Source organism: Oxyura jamaicensis, chromosome 1 (genome assembly GCF_011077185.1).
Source record: "Oxyura jamaicensis isolate SHBP4307 breed ruddy duck chromosome 1, BPBGC_Ojam_1.0, whole genome shotgun sequence".
In the NCBI taxonomy this organism is placed as follows: Eukaryota; Metazoa; Chordata; class Aves; order Anseriformes; family Anatidae; genus Oxyura; species Oxyura jamaicensis.
In genome coordinates this window covers 7,439,534-7,451,185 of record NC_048893.1, presented here as the reverse complement: position 1 = coordinate 7,451,185, position 11,652 = coordinate 7,439,534, and the positions used below count along the sequence as shown (strand labels likewise).

Here is an 11,652-nt window from a genome sequence, read left to right as displayed (position 1 = left end):
GCAAAACCTGAAGTACTAAATAGATTTTAAGTCCTGGTACTGTACTGCAATGCAGCATTCACATGGCCAAAACTGCATAAGTGAAAGATACGCACTTAGAGCCGTGTGTCATCACTCACCTTACAGCACACAAACACTGGCTAGCCTGAGCTTACCTGGAAACTATGTGGGATGCTAGACATGAATAAAGTAGTAGGTTTTCTTTTGTTTTGGTTTGGTTTCGTTTGGTTTTTGTCTTTTGGTTTGCATGTTATTGTGAAAATCAAAGATATCAATGTCTTTATTAAAGCCACAAGAACATTTATTTGTGGGAATATGTTGTATTATTATTTATTCATAGTATATATTTTTAATTACTTTTGTCTTTTTATTATGTAGCTCAGCTTTCTAAGTTTTTCTTTACATTTCTGCTTGTTTGCTTTTTGGCATAAAAAGTGACACAAAAATGACACCCTCTTAGAATCCACATCTCTAAAAGCTTAAGCTTTGAGAAAATATCAAATGTGAGTCATGAGAATAAGTCATGTGTTGGAGGCACTAGAAATTGTTGAGTACCTTTATAAAGTTCTAATATGTGTAATGAGACATTATTTATCTCATCATAATTTCTAAGTATCTGATAGATATTGGAAATGCAGAATGAAGTAAGAGCTACTGTCGCCAGCTACTATGGTGACAAATGCTATCATCTTAATCACACATGATTAGCTGATATTAAACCTGGTCCAGGAGAACTAATTTATTAAGATTTTTGTCATTCTTTAAGAGATAAAATTGTTAAAAGCCTAATAACTGATATTTGAACATGATAAATGCCATGAGATGGCTCCTTTGCAGCTAGATAATTTTTTTTATTTTTCCGTAGATTTAAATTTTGACTCATTTCTGCAATATTGTTGAGAAGCTGCAGTTTTCATGAATGTATGAAAATCAGTAATAACAAGAAGCTGTGTTTTCAGCTAATAGTAACCATGGCTTAAAAACTGAATTGTTGTCTCTCAAAATGAATAAAAGTCACAAATAATTTTTCATAGAAAATATATATGCTGTAAAATTGCTAGTCACTCAAATGAGTATATTTGCCTATATTAGAGGCATGGAAATGCAAATGTGACAGAAATATAAAATATGTGCTGACTGGCAGGGGAACATTACCATTAAAATAAATAGTAAATTACCTTTCCCAAAATTCAGAAACAACTTTCATAGAACCTTAATCTTCTGAGAAATAGGGAGATAATTAAACTTGAACATGTCCTTTTGGCTGAAACATCACTGTTATTTACCTGTTGTTAAAATCAGAGGCTCAGCATAGCAACTGAAGCCAGGCCCACTTTACAAAATAGCTCCCTTTACTCAGGAATGCACCTTTTGCACCATGTTTCATTTGAATATCTGTATAAATTCAATTGAGATCAATGAGACTTTTGCACTTATTTAAAGTGAGCAGTAAGTTAAAGTGATTACCTGAATAATAGTGGGCTGAAATGGGTACTTTTCTAAATAGGTTTCATATTTGAATGCAACCTAAATAGGAGCTATGCATAAATATTTGATTGTCCTTTAGGTTAGATTCTCAATTTTGGTGATATTCCTTTGAGGTGCTGAGCAACTGGGACATATCTTCATGTATTTCGTGAGATGGTCAGAAAGGAATATAATTGCAAAATAATGTTGCTGTCTTCTGGGCTAACTTTATTTATTTATTTATTTATTTTGGCCAAAAACTTAAACAGCTGAAAGCTACTAGTGGCTGCAAGAGGCTTTTCTCTATTGCACTATTATTATTTACTTTTCAGAAATACAATGTGCCAGCGATTGATCATACACAAGAAAATCAAATCCTACAGTGTGATAGTATGAGTCCAGATAGAGAACAGAATTAACATATTTTTGCTTATTTCCTATTCAGGGAATACTTTACTGATCACATCTCTTATTGTCCTCCAATTGAAGATTCAGTATGAGAAAAGAAGAGGGTGCAGTGGGTGAATACTAACAGTGTTAAGAGCTCAGTGCTTTTTCTGCCTTGAATGACTTTGGTGAACCTAGAGATTTCCATTAGTATGTATTACCCCCTTGGTTTTCCAAGTGTGACAAGAGAGAGAGGAAAAATGGGAACATTAATATTGTTTTTCACAGGACTGGAACAAATTGGAGGCAGTTAAAATGAGGTAGCAACAAGTCTCTGATTAATTCAGTCATGAGTTACTCCACTTCAAGCCAGTGTAACTCTGATGGGATAAGGCTTTATTAATATATTTATATGAACATTAAACATATTCATATATTCAAATATGTTTATTCATATTACTGGAGCACCAACAGATCTCTTAATGAGCCCGGAGCTACTATAGCAGAGACTGTGATAAAATATTGGAAGAAATGGTATCTAGCACAAACAATTTACTGTGGAAATACTGTGAAAGGTGGAAGTGTTTCATTTGAGATTGCAAAGAGAGTGGTGAGATTGTAAATGATGTAAAAGCTAGCTAATTATCTCAATATTAGAAGTAAGACTGCAACTCATGTATTCTGGCTCCAAGAACAACTTTACTCTGTGACTCAAGGCATACTTCTCAGGTCCTTTTTCCTGAGCATTTTTTTTCCACCCTCAGCCATTCTGTTGTTTCTGATTGACTCTCAAGCATAGCAAGAGTTACATTTCCTAAACTTACTTACATTGATTTTCTGTGACTTTAACCCTTAATGTATTAAACCAACTCCTGAAAGAATGTCACAGCCTCAGTGGAAAAGGTGCCAGGGACTGGGAGGAGGAGGGAAGGTGCTTAGAGAGTTTCAAGATGCTGTCAGAGTGGTGCAGGTGTGCTAGTGAAGTGCCCCATAAACTCTGCCTTTTGGCCAAGTAGGTTGAATCTCAATGTGCAAGTGAATTAGCAAAGAGTCCATTTTGTATCCAGATTCATGTTGGAAGCATCCCTGAAAAAATACAACCCTGAAAGAATATGCATTGCAAAAAAGATTCAAGTTCAATGTAAAATAGTTTCCAACTCATGCATGAGGAGGAATATAATGGAAATGCCAACAGAGAGATAGTGATAACAACTGTAGTAGTGAGCGAGTGTTACAGCCTTTGAACAAGGTATTACACCACAAGGCTACCTGCCTCTACACTGTCATTTCTGCCAACAACAATGGATTGTTTTATGAAGTGACAGATTTCAGATTGCTTTGATACTATTGTGGGAGAGTTCCCTGATTTCTTGTTATCTGTTTGTTTGAACTTGACTTCCTTAGTTTGCCTTTGTCATTTAGAGGGAGAATTATTTGGGGGTGGTGTGAGTCAAAAGCTGAAACGATCTAAGAAATTGAGTTTGAATATTCAGTGAAAATAACAAAAAACCCTGTTAATCCAAAGGTAACAAAGGATAAAATAACTGCACTCAACAGTATCATGGTTGCAAATAACAGTGCCTTCATAATTTCTAATAGAGCAGTTCACAGTTGTTTCAGCTGAAACTCTTTCCAAAGATGTCCTTTCAATTCCACACAATGTTTCAGGAAAAACAAACAAACAAACAAATAAAAAATCTGTTACTACAAAAGTCTTCACTTTTTGTTAAAAAAAAAAAAAAAAAAAAAGTTGGTAAATGTGATATTTGCTCATTTGCTCATTTTCATTGACATTTTCTAAGAAACTAACCCTATTCTGACATCCCAAATTACAAATTTTACTGTACTTTCAAATATCCTTCTGCATGCTAGGACAAATTTTCCATGCTCTCTTTCAAGTGGAAAACTGAAGCGCAATGTCTTATTAAATATCAAGTATTATATATATATATATATATTCATGGAACCATGAACATGATAAAATATTCAGTGATCACTTGTCTCCTCTCTATGAAGAATAAAATCTAGACAATACTTGAGAGATCTTGTTCAATATTATTAAAAATGGCCAACACAGAAATAGCTTACCAAACATATTCCAAGGTTTTACTAATCTAATAATTAGACATTTTCCCTAATCTCTATCCTACCTTTTTGTATGGAAATTTGTCTTTTTTTCTTTCTTTTTTTCTTTTTTTTAAATTTATTTTATTTTAAGGAAGTCAACATCTTTTAAAACACACATACAAGATGTGGATAAAAAAATAGCCAACTCTCTCTTTAAAGTAATTAATTCTGTTTCATATATCATTGGGTTTCCCCTTGATCTTCTTGTTACTGGATAAATGGAAATCTTCCAGCCATAAGCTGTTCTTTCTATGCCTTGTCTTTTTTCTCTCCTCTAGAGACTGTTCAATTTATTTACATCTATCTTATTGCTCATTGCTTGGACTAGGGACAGTACACCAGCTGAGGTCTCACCACTGCTTAGTACAGTGGAATAATTACTTTCTTTTTCATGCTGTTGATACAGCCCAGAATGAGATCTGCTTTTTGTGCAACTGCAGTATCTTGTCGACTCATACAGTTTGTGAGCCATGATGACCTTGGACCTCTCCTACTATACTGCTGTTCGTCCAGCTATTCTCCCGTTTGTATTTGTATGCTTCTGGTTTCCTCAACAGTCATTACTATTCATGACACTTGTCTTTATCAAATTCCATCCTCATGGTTCAGAAGCTTACCACAGTTTAGCAGAATGGCCATGAATTCTGATCTTTTTCTCCAAAATACATACAATCTTTCTCAGTTTGTCACCCAAGATCTGTATGTGTGCCTCTTTCCCTCATACAAGCCATAAATAAAAAGATTGACCAGAAATGGGGCCAAGGCAAATCACAGGGGCACCCTAAACAAAATGTCCTTGTTTGATAGAAAAATGGTTGAAAACCTCTCCCTAAGTGCCATTTTTCAGCCAGCCACAGATCCACACACACTGACTTTAATTCCTTACCTTGTGTATATAGAACACCAAGATTAGTAAAGTCAGAATACATCACATTTGCTGTTTCTTCTCCATGTGCTAAGCAAGATCATTCACTAGAGAAGGAAACAAAATAGGTTTGACATAATCTTCTTTAGACTGATGCATGCTGGACATTTCCAAATACTGCATTTTTGCTCTAGTATGTTATCTAGTGACTATTTAGCAATCTGAACTAGTATCTTTCCATCTATCAAATTTCTGTATGTCTTTCTTTATGTGTAAGAATAAGTACCATGACATCAGTAAACTCACCACTTATTTAGCCTGCTAGAGAAGTCCAATTTTTGAAAGAGGGAAGCACAGCAGGAAGCTTCACTGTTATGCAGAATTACATCTTAAGTGTCACAAAGGGAAGGCAGCACTTGAAAAGCCATCTCTGCATCATTATTCAGTGTCTTGCAATACATCACTAGAACTTGGAAATCATGTTAACACCTGAGTTAGGTTTGTTGATATTATATTAATCCTAGTCTTCAGAACTCCCTCTTTTTTGTTGCTTTTTTTGAGGATCAGGGAGTATTTCCATCACTTCTTATGCAAACTGAAGGTGCTGTGTGGCTGAGGGAAGCAAAGGGGTTCATCATTCTTCAAAGCATTGAAGACTGCCCCACATACATTTTCTGTTTGAAACTCTTCCTTCCCTTGCCCATCTAAGGATTATACCTATTCAGCTATTTGGGGGTTGGTCAATCTGTTCCTCTTTGTATATAAAATGTTTACTGAAACAGGAACTCAAACTCTTTTTGATCTGCTTTTCAAATAAATTTTCAGACAAAGAAAATATCTTTGGAACATATATCCAATCAAAAAGATATACACTATTCAAACACCTACATCTCAGCTAGTAGTACTTGACTCCCTTTCTTAAGTGATAACAAGAAATTGATGTTTTAACATCCTTTTTGTTTATCTAAATCATGCCTTAGGAGTAGTTGTCTCTCTCTAACAGTTAGAGAAAGCTGAGGCTCACTCATTCACCTACAGACACCACAGAAAGACACTGCTTAGTGAGCTTAATTCCAGACTTTTTGTTTCCCCTAGACTGGAAACTCACCAGCATGTTAGGAAGCTTCTGTGACAGAAGATTTGTCATAATTGATATGTTCTCATTGAGAACTGTGGTTTGACAAATGTGTATTTTCTGAAGTATGACGATGTAATGGGAAAATATCAGTTGTGTTTACTTCTGTTTATTTTCGAAGCAGAGCTTAAAATCATTTTTTAAGAATAATCCTTGTAGAAAATTATACTGCACATCTATGAAAAAAAAAAAAAAAAATCATGCTCATAAACCTTAAAACCAAGTCATTAAAGGAATATACCCAAGAAATCATAAGCCAAGTTAGAACAAAACATATTCATCTGTTTTCAAATTATTCCCATGAAAGATCAGTAGCCAGGCTGAAGAATGTTGTTCATTTCTGGTCTGAAATCATAAGCATCTAAACCAATTTTACTTGGATCTTCACTCCTCCCCAGAACTGCCACTGAGCTCTAAATAAGTCTGGAAAATTCCAGCTCACAATTCAATTTTTAAAATGTTGCAAATGACTGACTGCAAACAAAGGCATGGAAAGCTGGAAAACTAAGGAAAAAAAAATAATTAACCTTAATTATCCCTTTAATAAATTCTATAATTTAAATAAGCCTCATTAAATGATTAATTCATCTATAAGTTTAAGAACAATCTCATTGCCTAAATTTCAGGTTAAATATTAAATTATCTTGTTTGCATGCCAGACTCTAATGCTCTCATACAGAAAAAAAAGATGTAGGAGGTGTAAGGCTTTAACATTATTGTGTGTTGCCACGTTGATTTTTTCTATAAAAATATTTGACTTAACAGTGTAGGGATTCAAACAGTAAATTAAGAACTAAAGTTGTAAGGAATAATACTACTTTAATTGCCTGACATGACTGGGATTATTTCTCACATTCTGCACAGCTGAATATAACCTTCCTAAAGACAAAATAGATTTGCTGCTGAATGGAGTGAACTGCATTAATATATTGAACTCTAGGAAGCCCCTAAATAATGTGGTATAAAGCAGTAGTATTCCTTCACCCCTTTGAAGGCTGAAGACAGGGGGTGTTTGCTGGATAGAGTTAGGTTCATAAAGGTTATACCTTGGTGAGTGCAAAGCTGGTATTATAGGACTAAGTCTTACAGGACTACAAAACTTAGAAATAAAATAAAGACACAGGGAGAGGCATTCTTCTGGTGTGTACGTCCTTCTCCTGACATACCACATCCCGTGAAATAACTCCCAGTTGCAGCTTGACTTTCACAACTTTGTAGCTGAAACATGAAACAATTTCTTCCATCAGTAGTTGTTGATGAAGTTCTAAAGAAAGAGAAATCTAGAGGAGAGCCTCATGCTCTGACACTGAGTAGTCTGAGGGGGTTTATTTTGTTGCCCCCTTGGATGTGCAGGCATAATTCTTTATGCAGATGAAGGGACCAGCTACAGTAACTGGCTCTGAAAACTCAGTATGAGACTTAACTGCTGGAAGGAAAGTCAACACCACGGGTGCAGATGTGGGTAGGCTGATTACAAAACCTGAGCAGAAAAGATTTAATTATGTGGTTGTAATACCCCACAAAAACAAAAGCAGTATTTCTGGATGCAAGCTGAAGCATCAGTGTGATTTTGTACAGTTCACTATAGAGGATGTGATAGTACTGGGGTTTTTGTTCTGTCCTCCTAACTGGGGTCTAGGTTCTGTGTTCTGTTCAGCTGTGAGATGCACAACATTGACAGTGTGGGTGGCACGAGCTGTGCCATCCCAGGTGTTCTGAGTATTGACATCTCAGCTCTGGCATTGCCTCTCTCAAAAGCTGGGACCAAGACATTTAATGAGCAAAGTTTGACCCTGTATGAGTGTAGGGATTTTGCTAGCTGTGATTAAGTTTCAGAAGTAACTGACAGCCAAGCATAGAGGGCTCAGTAAGGATAGGTGAGCAAAAAATGAAGGCACAGCTCCAGGTATTCCCAGTACATGAGGGATTTTCCAATTAGTATGAAGCTTTTCTGACCTGGAAATTACAACTCCAAGGTGGAGCACAACCTTTTGGGGATGATGCCTTTCTCAATCAAGAGAAGTGCTCCAGTGAGTAATCTAGATATTTTAATAATGTGAATTTCCATCCAATTTGCCTGTTCCCATTTATAGGAAAAGGCTTAAAGGGTTGTGACCAGCAGAATAAAATGGAGATGGTGGCCATTGACTAGTGGCATAGCCCAGGAATTTATAGTGGGTCCAGAACTGTTTAACTTCTTCATTAATGATGGGACTGAGTGCATCCTCAGCAAGTTTGCAGATGATAGAAAACTGGGAGGGGTGGCTGATGTATCAGACGGTTGTGCTGCCATTCAGAGGGATCTCAACAGACCCCACCCAGTACAAGAGATACATGGGCATACTGGAGTGAGTCCTTGAGCAAGTTGCCAAGAGAGGTCGCAGACTCTCTGTCCTTGGAGATACTCAAAACCTGTCTAGACACAGCCCTGAATATCCTGTTCCAGTTGATCCTGTTTTGAGCAAGAGAGTTAGACAAGATGCTCTCCAGAGGTTCTTTCCCATCACAACTCCTCTGTGATTCTGCAAAAATAATGTCAGTGGTACATATATTGATTCAGATAACTCTCCCTTCACTCCATCATGGTTCACTGATTTCCCCATGTATCTCATTTCCTATTCAATGGGAACTCAATGCTTATTCAGGTGAGCACACAGCCTCACTAATTTGGGGAAGTAGGTCCCAGGCGGTCCTATATGTGTATTTCTTCAAAAGAAGTTTCCTGGAAAAGAAAAGAAAAAAAAGAAAAAAAATAAATAAATAAAAAAGAAAAAAAAAAAAGCCCTTATTTGTTGCTTATTTCAGTATTACTTTCCTGTATGTCATACAACAAATAACCAACCCCATACAAATAACAAATCTTAATTAACTAATCCCATAAAGCCAATATCTATTAATCTCTCTATGTTTGACATGTCATTATTCCAGACACACATCAGCCTTTTATTGCAGAAGGCACTCCCGACCTTCTGAAATCACGAAAAGCAGCTTTCATCCACTGCTTCTTCCTCCCTCTGCTCCCTTTGATTTTTACAAGCAAATAGTCATCTTAGAGAACACCTGTTCTCAGCAGGTGTCTGCAGCTTCCCTGCCGTACCTAAGCCTTTGAGGGGCCGTAGCATCTCTACCAGCATGTTCAGAACAGATTGCCCCAGTAATTGACACAGAAGCATGGACTGCTACATGTGGCGAGATGCTATGAGGAGTAGATGCAGGAAGATGTGTTTTTCTTAGGGCTGTAAGAAGCTGCTGATCAAAGAATCAGATTCTAGTGGACAACCCACCAGGCTTACTAAGAAAAGTTTGAAGATTAAGTGTTAGTCTCAGCTGGTAAGGAACACTAAAATCTCTAAATAAATATAGTAGTTTTACTAAGAAAATAGTATATTCGAGTGCAAATTGGAATATTCAGGAAGTATAATAGCTTAACACTAACTAGTGATCCTGAGAAAAGTTCTCTCCTCTGCTCTACTCCCTGTTCTGCCTTTTGATTTTGTTAACACAAGCAATCTCCTAAAAAGGCTACTTTATGACACTTGTAGACGTGTTCTTCGCCTTGGCTTCCTAGTGGGTGTTGAAGTACCCTCTCACAGATTAAAAAACAATGAGTGGCAACCAGAGCTTCCAAGTGTTCCTCCTGCATCACAACTCTGCTCCATGTTTTGCCTGGGACCCCTGTACCACATACATGGTCACTCTTTTGCAACCCTTACCCACTAAAACTTGTGTTGGAAAAATTCATTCCATCAGAAAGGCCAGAGACCTTCCAGCCTGTGCTTAAATAACTAAATCCAGCCCCTAGCCAGTGTACCCCAGACAGTGCAATTCAGGCACTAGGCATCTGCTTCAAGGGTACCAAAAATCTCTCTGGTTACCCCTGACCATAAAGGCTATTTAAGACACATGGCACATTGGTACATACCTTCATGTAGATGACTAAATTTAGATGTCTCACCTTCAACCTGCATTTCTCCTATGAACTGCTTAGAGAACAGATTTTATACATATTTAAAACCTAAAGATTTTGTTGCCATTTTGGTGCTTCTCCTCAAAGTCATCTACTTCAAAGTCATCTACTTCTGCGTCTGGGTCTTAAATATTTTACAAATGACCACACAGGAAAGGCTGGCAAGGAAGAGAATTGAACCCAAATGGCCCATCCTTTAGCTATCAACATGATTAAAGGCTTTCCTGAGTGAATTTTAGTCCACTGTGGGATACCATCCTACCATTCCTTGATAAAGAACCCTATGTACAAATGAATCACAACAGCAGAGAAGGGCAACTTGTGAGACACTCACCGAAGGAACACATGGAACTTTAGACAGTAGCAAAAAACTTCCTCTCTTTGGCAAATTTGGCTGATGTGGCAGTTTCCAGAAAGGGATTTATTTGATTTGAAGAGACTTTCTGCACGTTATGAGCTCACACATGGAAAAAAAAAAAATAAAAAAAAAAAATAGGAAAGGTAAATTTGTTTTATATGTACATACAGGGAAATCCAGGTGCATTCAAGCTGGGCTCCAAATTTTTGGCAGCCCCTTGTATAATTCCAGTTCAAGTCTTTTCTTGTTACAGGAAATTTGCATGAATGGGCACTGCTCATCAGTGTCATGAAAAAGAGTGAATTCAGGCCAACTGCTGCACATTGAATTAATGTTCAAGTTTATTACTTCCACTCAGAGCTCAACCATAAATTCTCAATTAAGGCCTGGCTGAGGCTCAATGAAGCATAAGTGGAGATTTTATTATGTAAATAGGGTAGCAGTCAACTCATTTAACAAAACTTGAACAGTAATTGAGCAACAACTTGTTCATATTACATCTTTTACCTCATCTTTTACTTGATTAAATAGACATGGGCTGGCCTTGATTTCCTCTTTATTTTATCAAGTCCTTACTTGTCTGGCATCATTTGAGACTTTACTATTGTTTCTGATGAAAATCTGTGTCAAACTAATTGTATTTTTTTTTAATCTAGGTCCTTACTGGATAGTTACTAATTCTGAGTTTTATATTTGCAATGAGGTAATGAAGGATCAGATCCAAAGACAATATTTTGTGAAAATATATAAATATGTGTTTTAAGATGTTGCCATAAAATTAAGGAAGATGCTACCAACCACTATTTAGTGTTTTTCAGATGGATATTCATATTTTCTTTGGAATATTGAGTCAAGTGTCTAATCAATGTAAATCATCATTGTATGACTGATTTAAGCATACTTATAACAGCATTTATGCCAATTTCTATGTTCTGTCCACCGTACAGATTGTCATAAAGAGCATTAGAAAGGTGTTGTCTAAAAGCAGTTAAATTCCATGTGTGCTAGTGCTCACATGTGTTTACACTGTACAACATTGTGTACCTGAATGGAAGAGACTTTTGCAAATAAAAAGAAAAAAAGTGAGGTTTGTGTGGCACAGGACGATATAGCACATTACAAGTGTCACAAAATCTCCAAGGGATGCCTTTGCATTGCTATAGTCCACTCTGGTTTTCATGTTAATGTTTTGAATCAACTCATGAAATGCATATGGAGGCAGAGCTGGTAAAAGGGATAGGGGCAGGGCAGGGCAGGGCAGGGCAGGGCAGGGCAGGGCAGGGCAGGGCAGGGCAGGGCAGGGAAGGGAAGGGAAGGGAAGGGAAGGGAAGGGAAGGGAAGGGAAG

At 36.9% G+C, this 11,652-nt stretch overlaps 1 long non-coding RNA gene across 1 annotated transcript in view; it reads right to left on the bottom strand.

Annotated features, from left to right (window-relative positions):
* Positions 1 to 6,207: 6,207 nt before the first annotated feature.
* The window catches only part of LOC118160762, a 6,460-nt gene continuing 1,015 nt past the window's right edge, over positions 6,208 to 11,652 (bottom strand). The window contains exons 2-3 of the long non-coding RNA XR_004747664.1: positions 10,283 to 10,405; positions 6,208 to 8,703 (exon numbers count right to left, since the gene is read on the bottom strand). This is a non-coding gene — a long non-coding RNA (uncharacterized LOC118160762). The remainder of the gene's footprint in view (positions 8,704 to 10,282; positions 10,406 to 11,652) is intronic.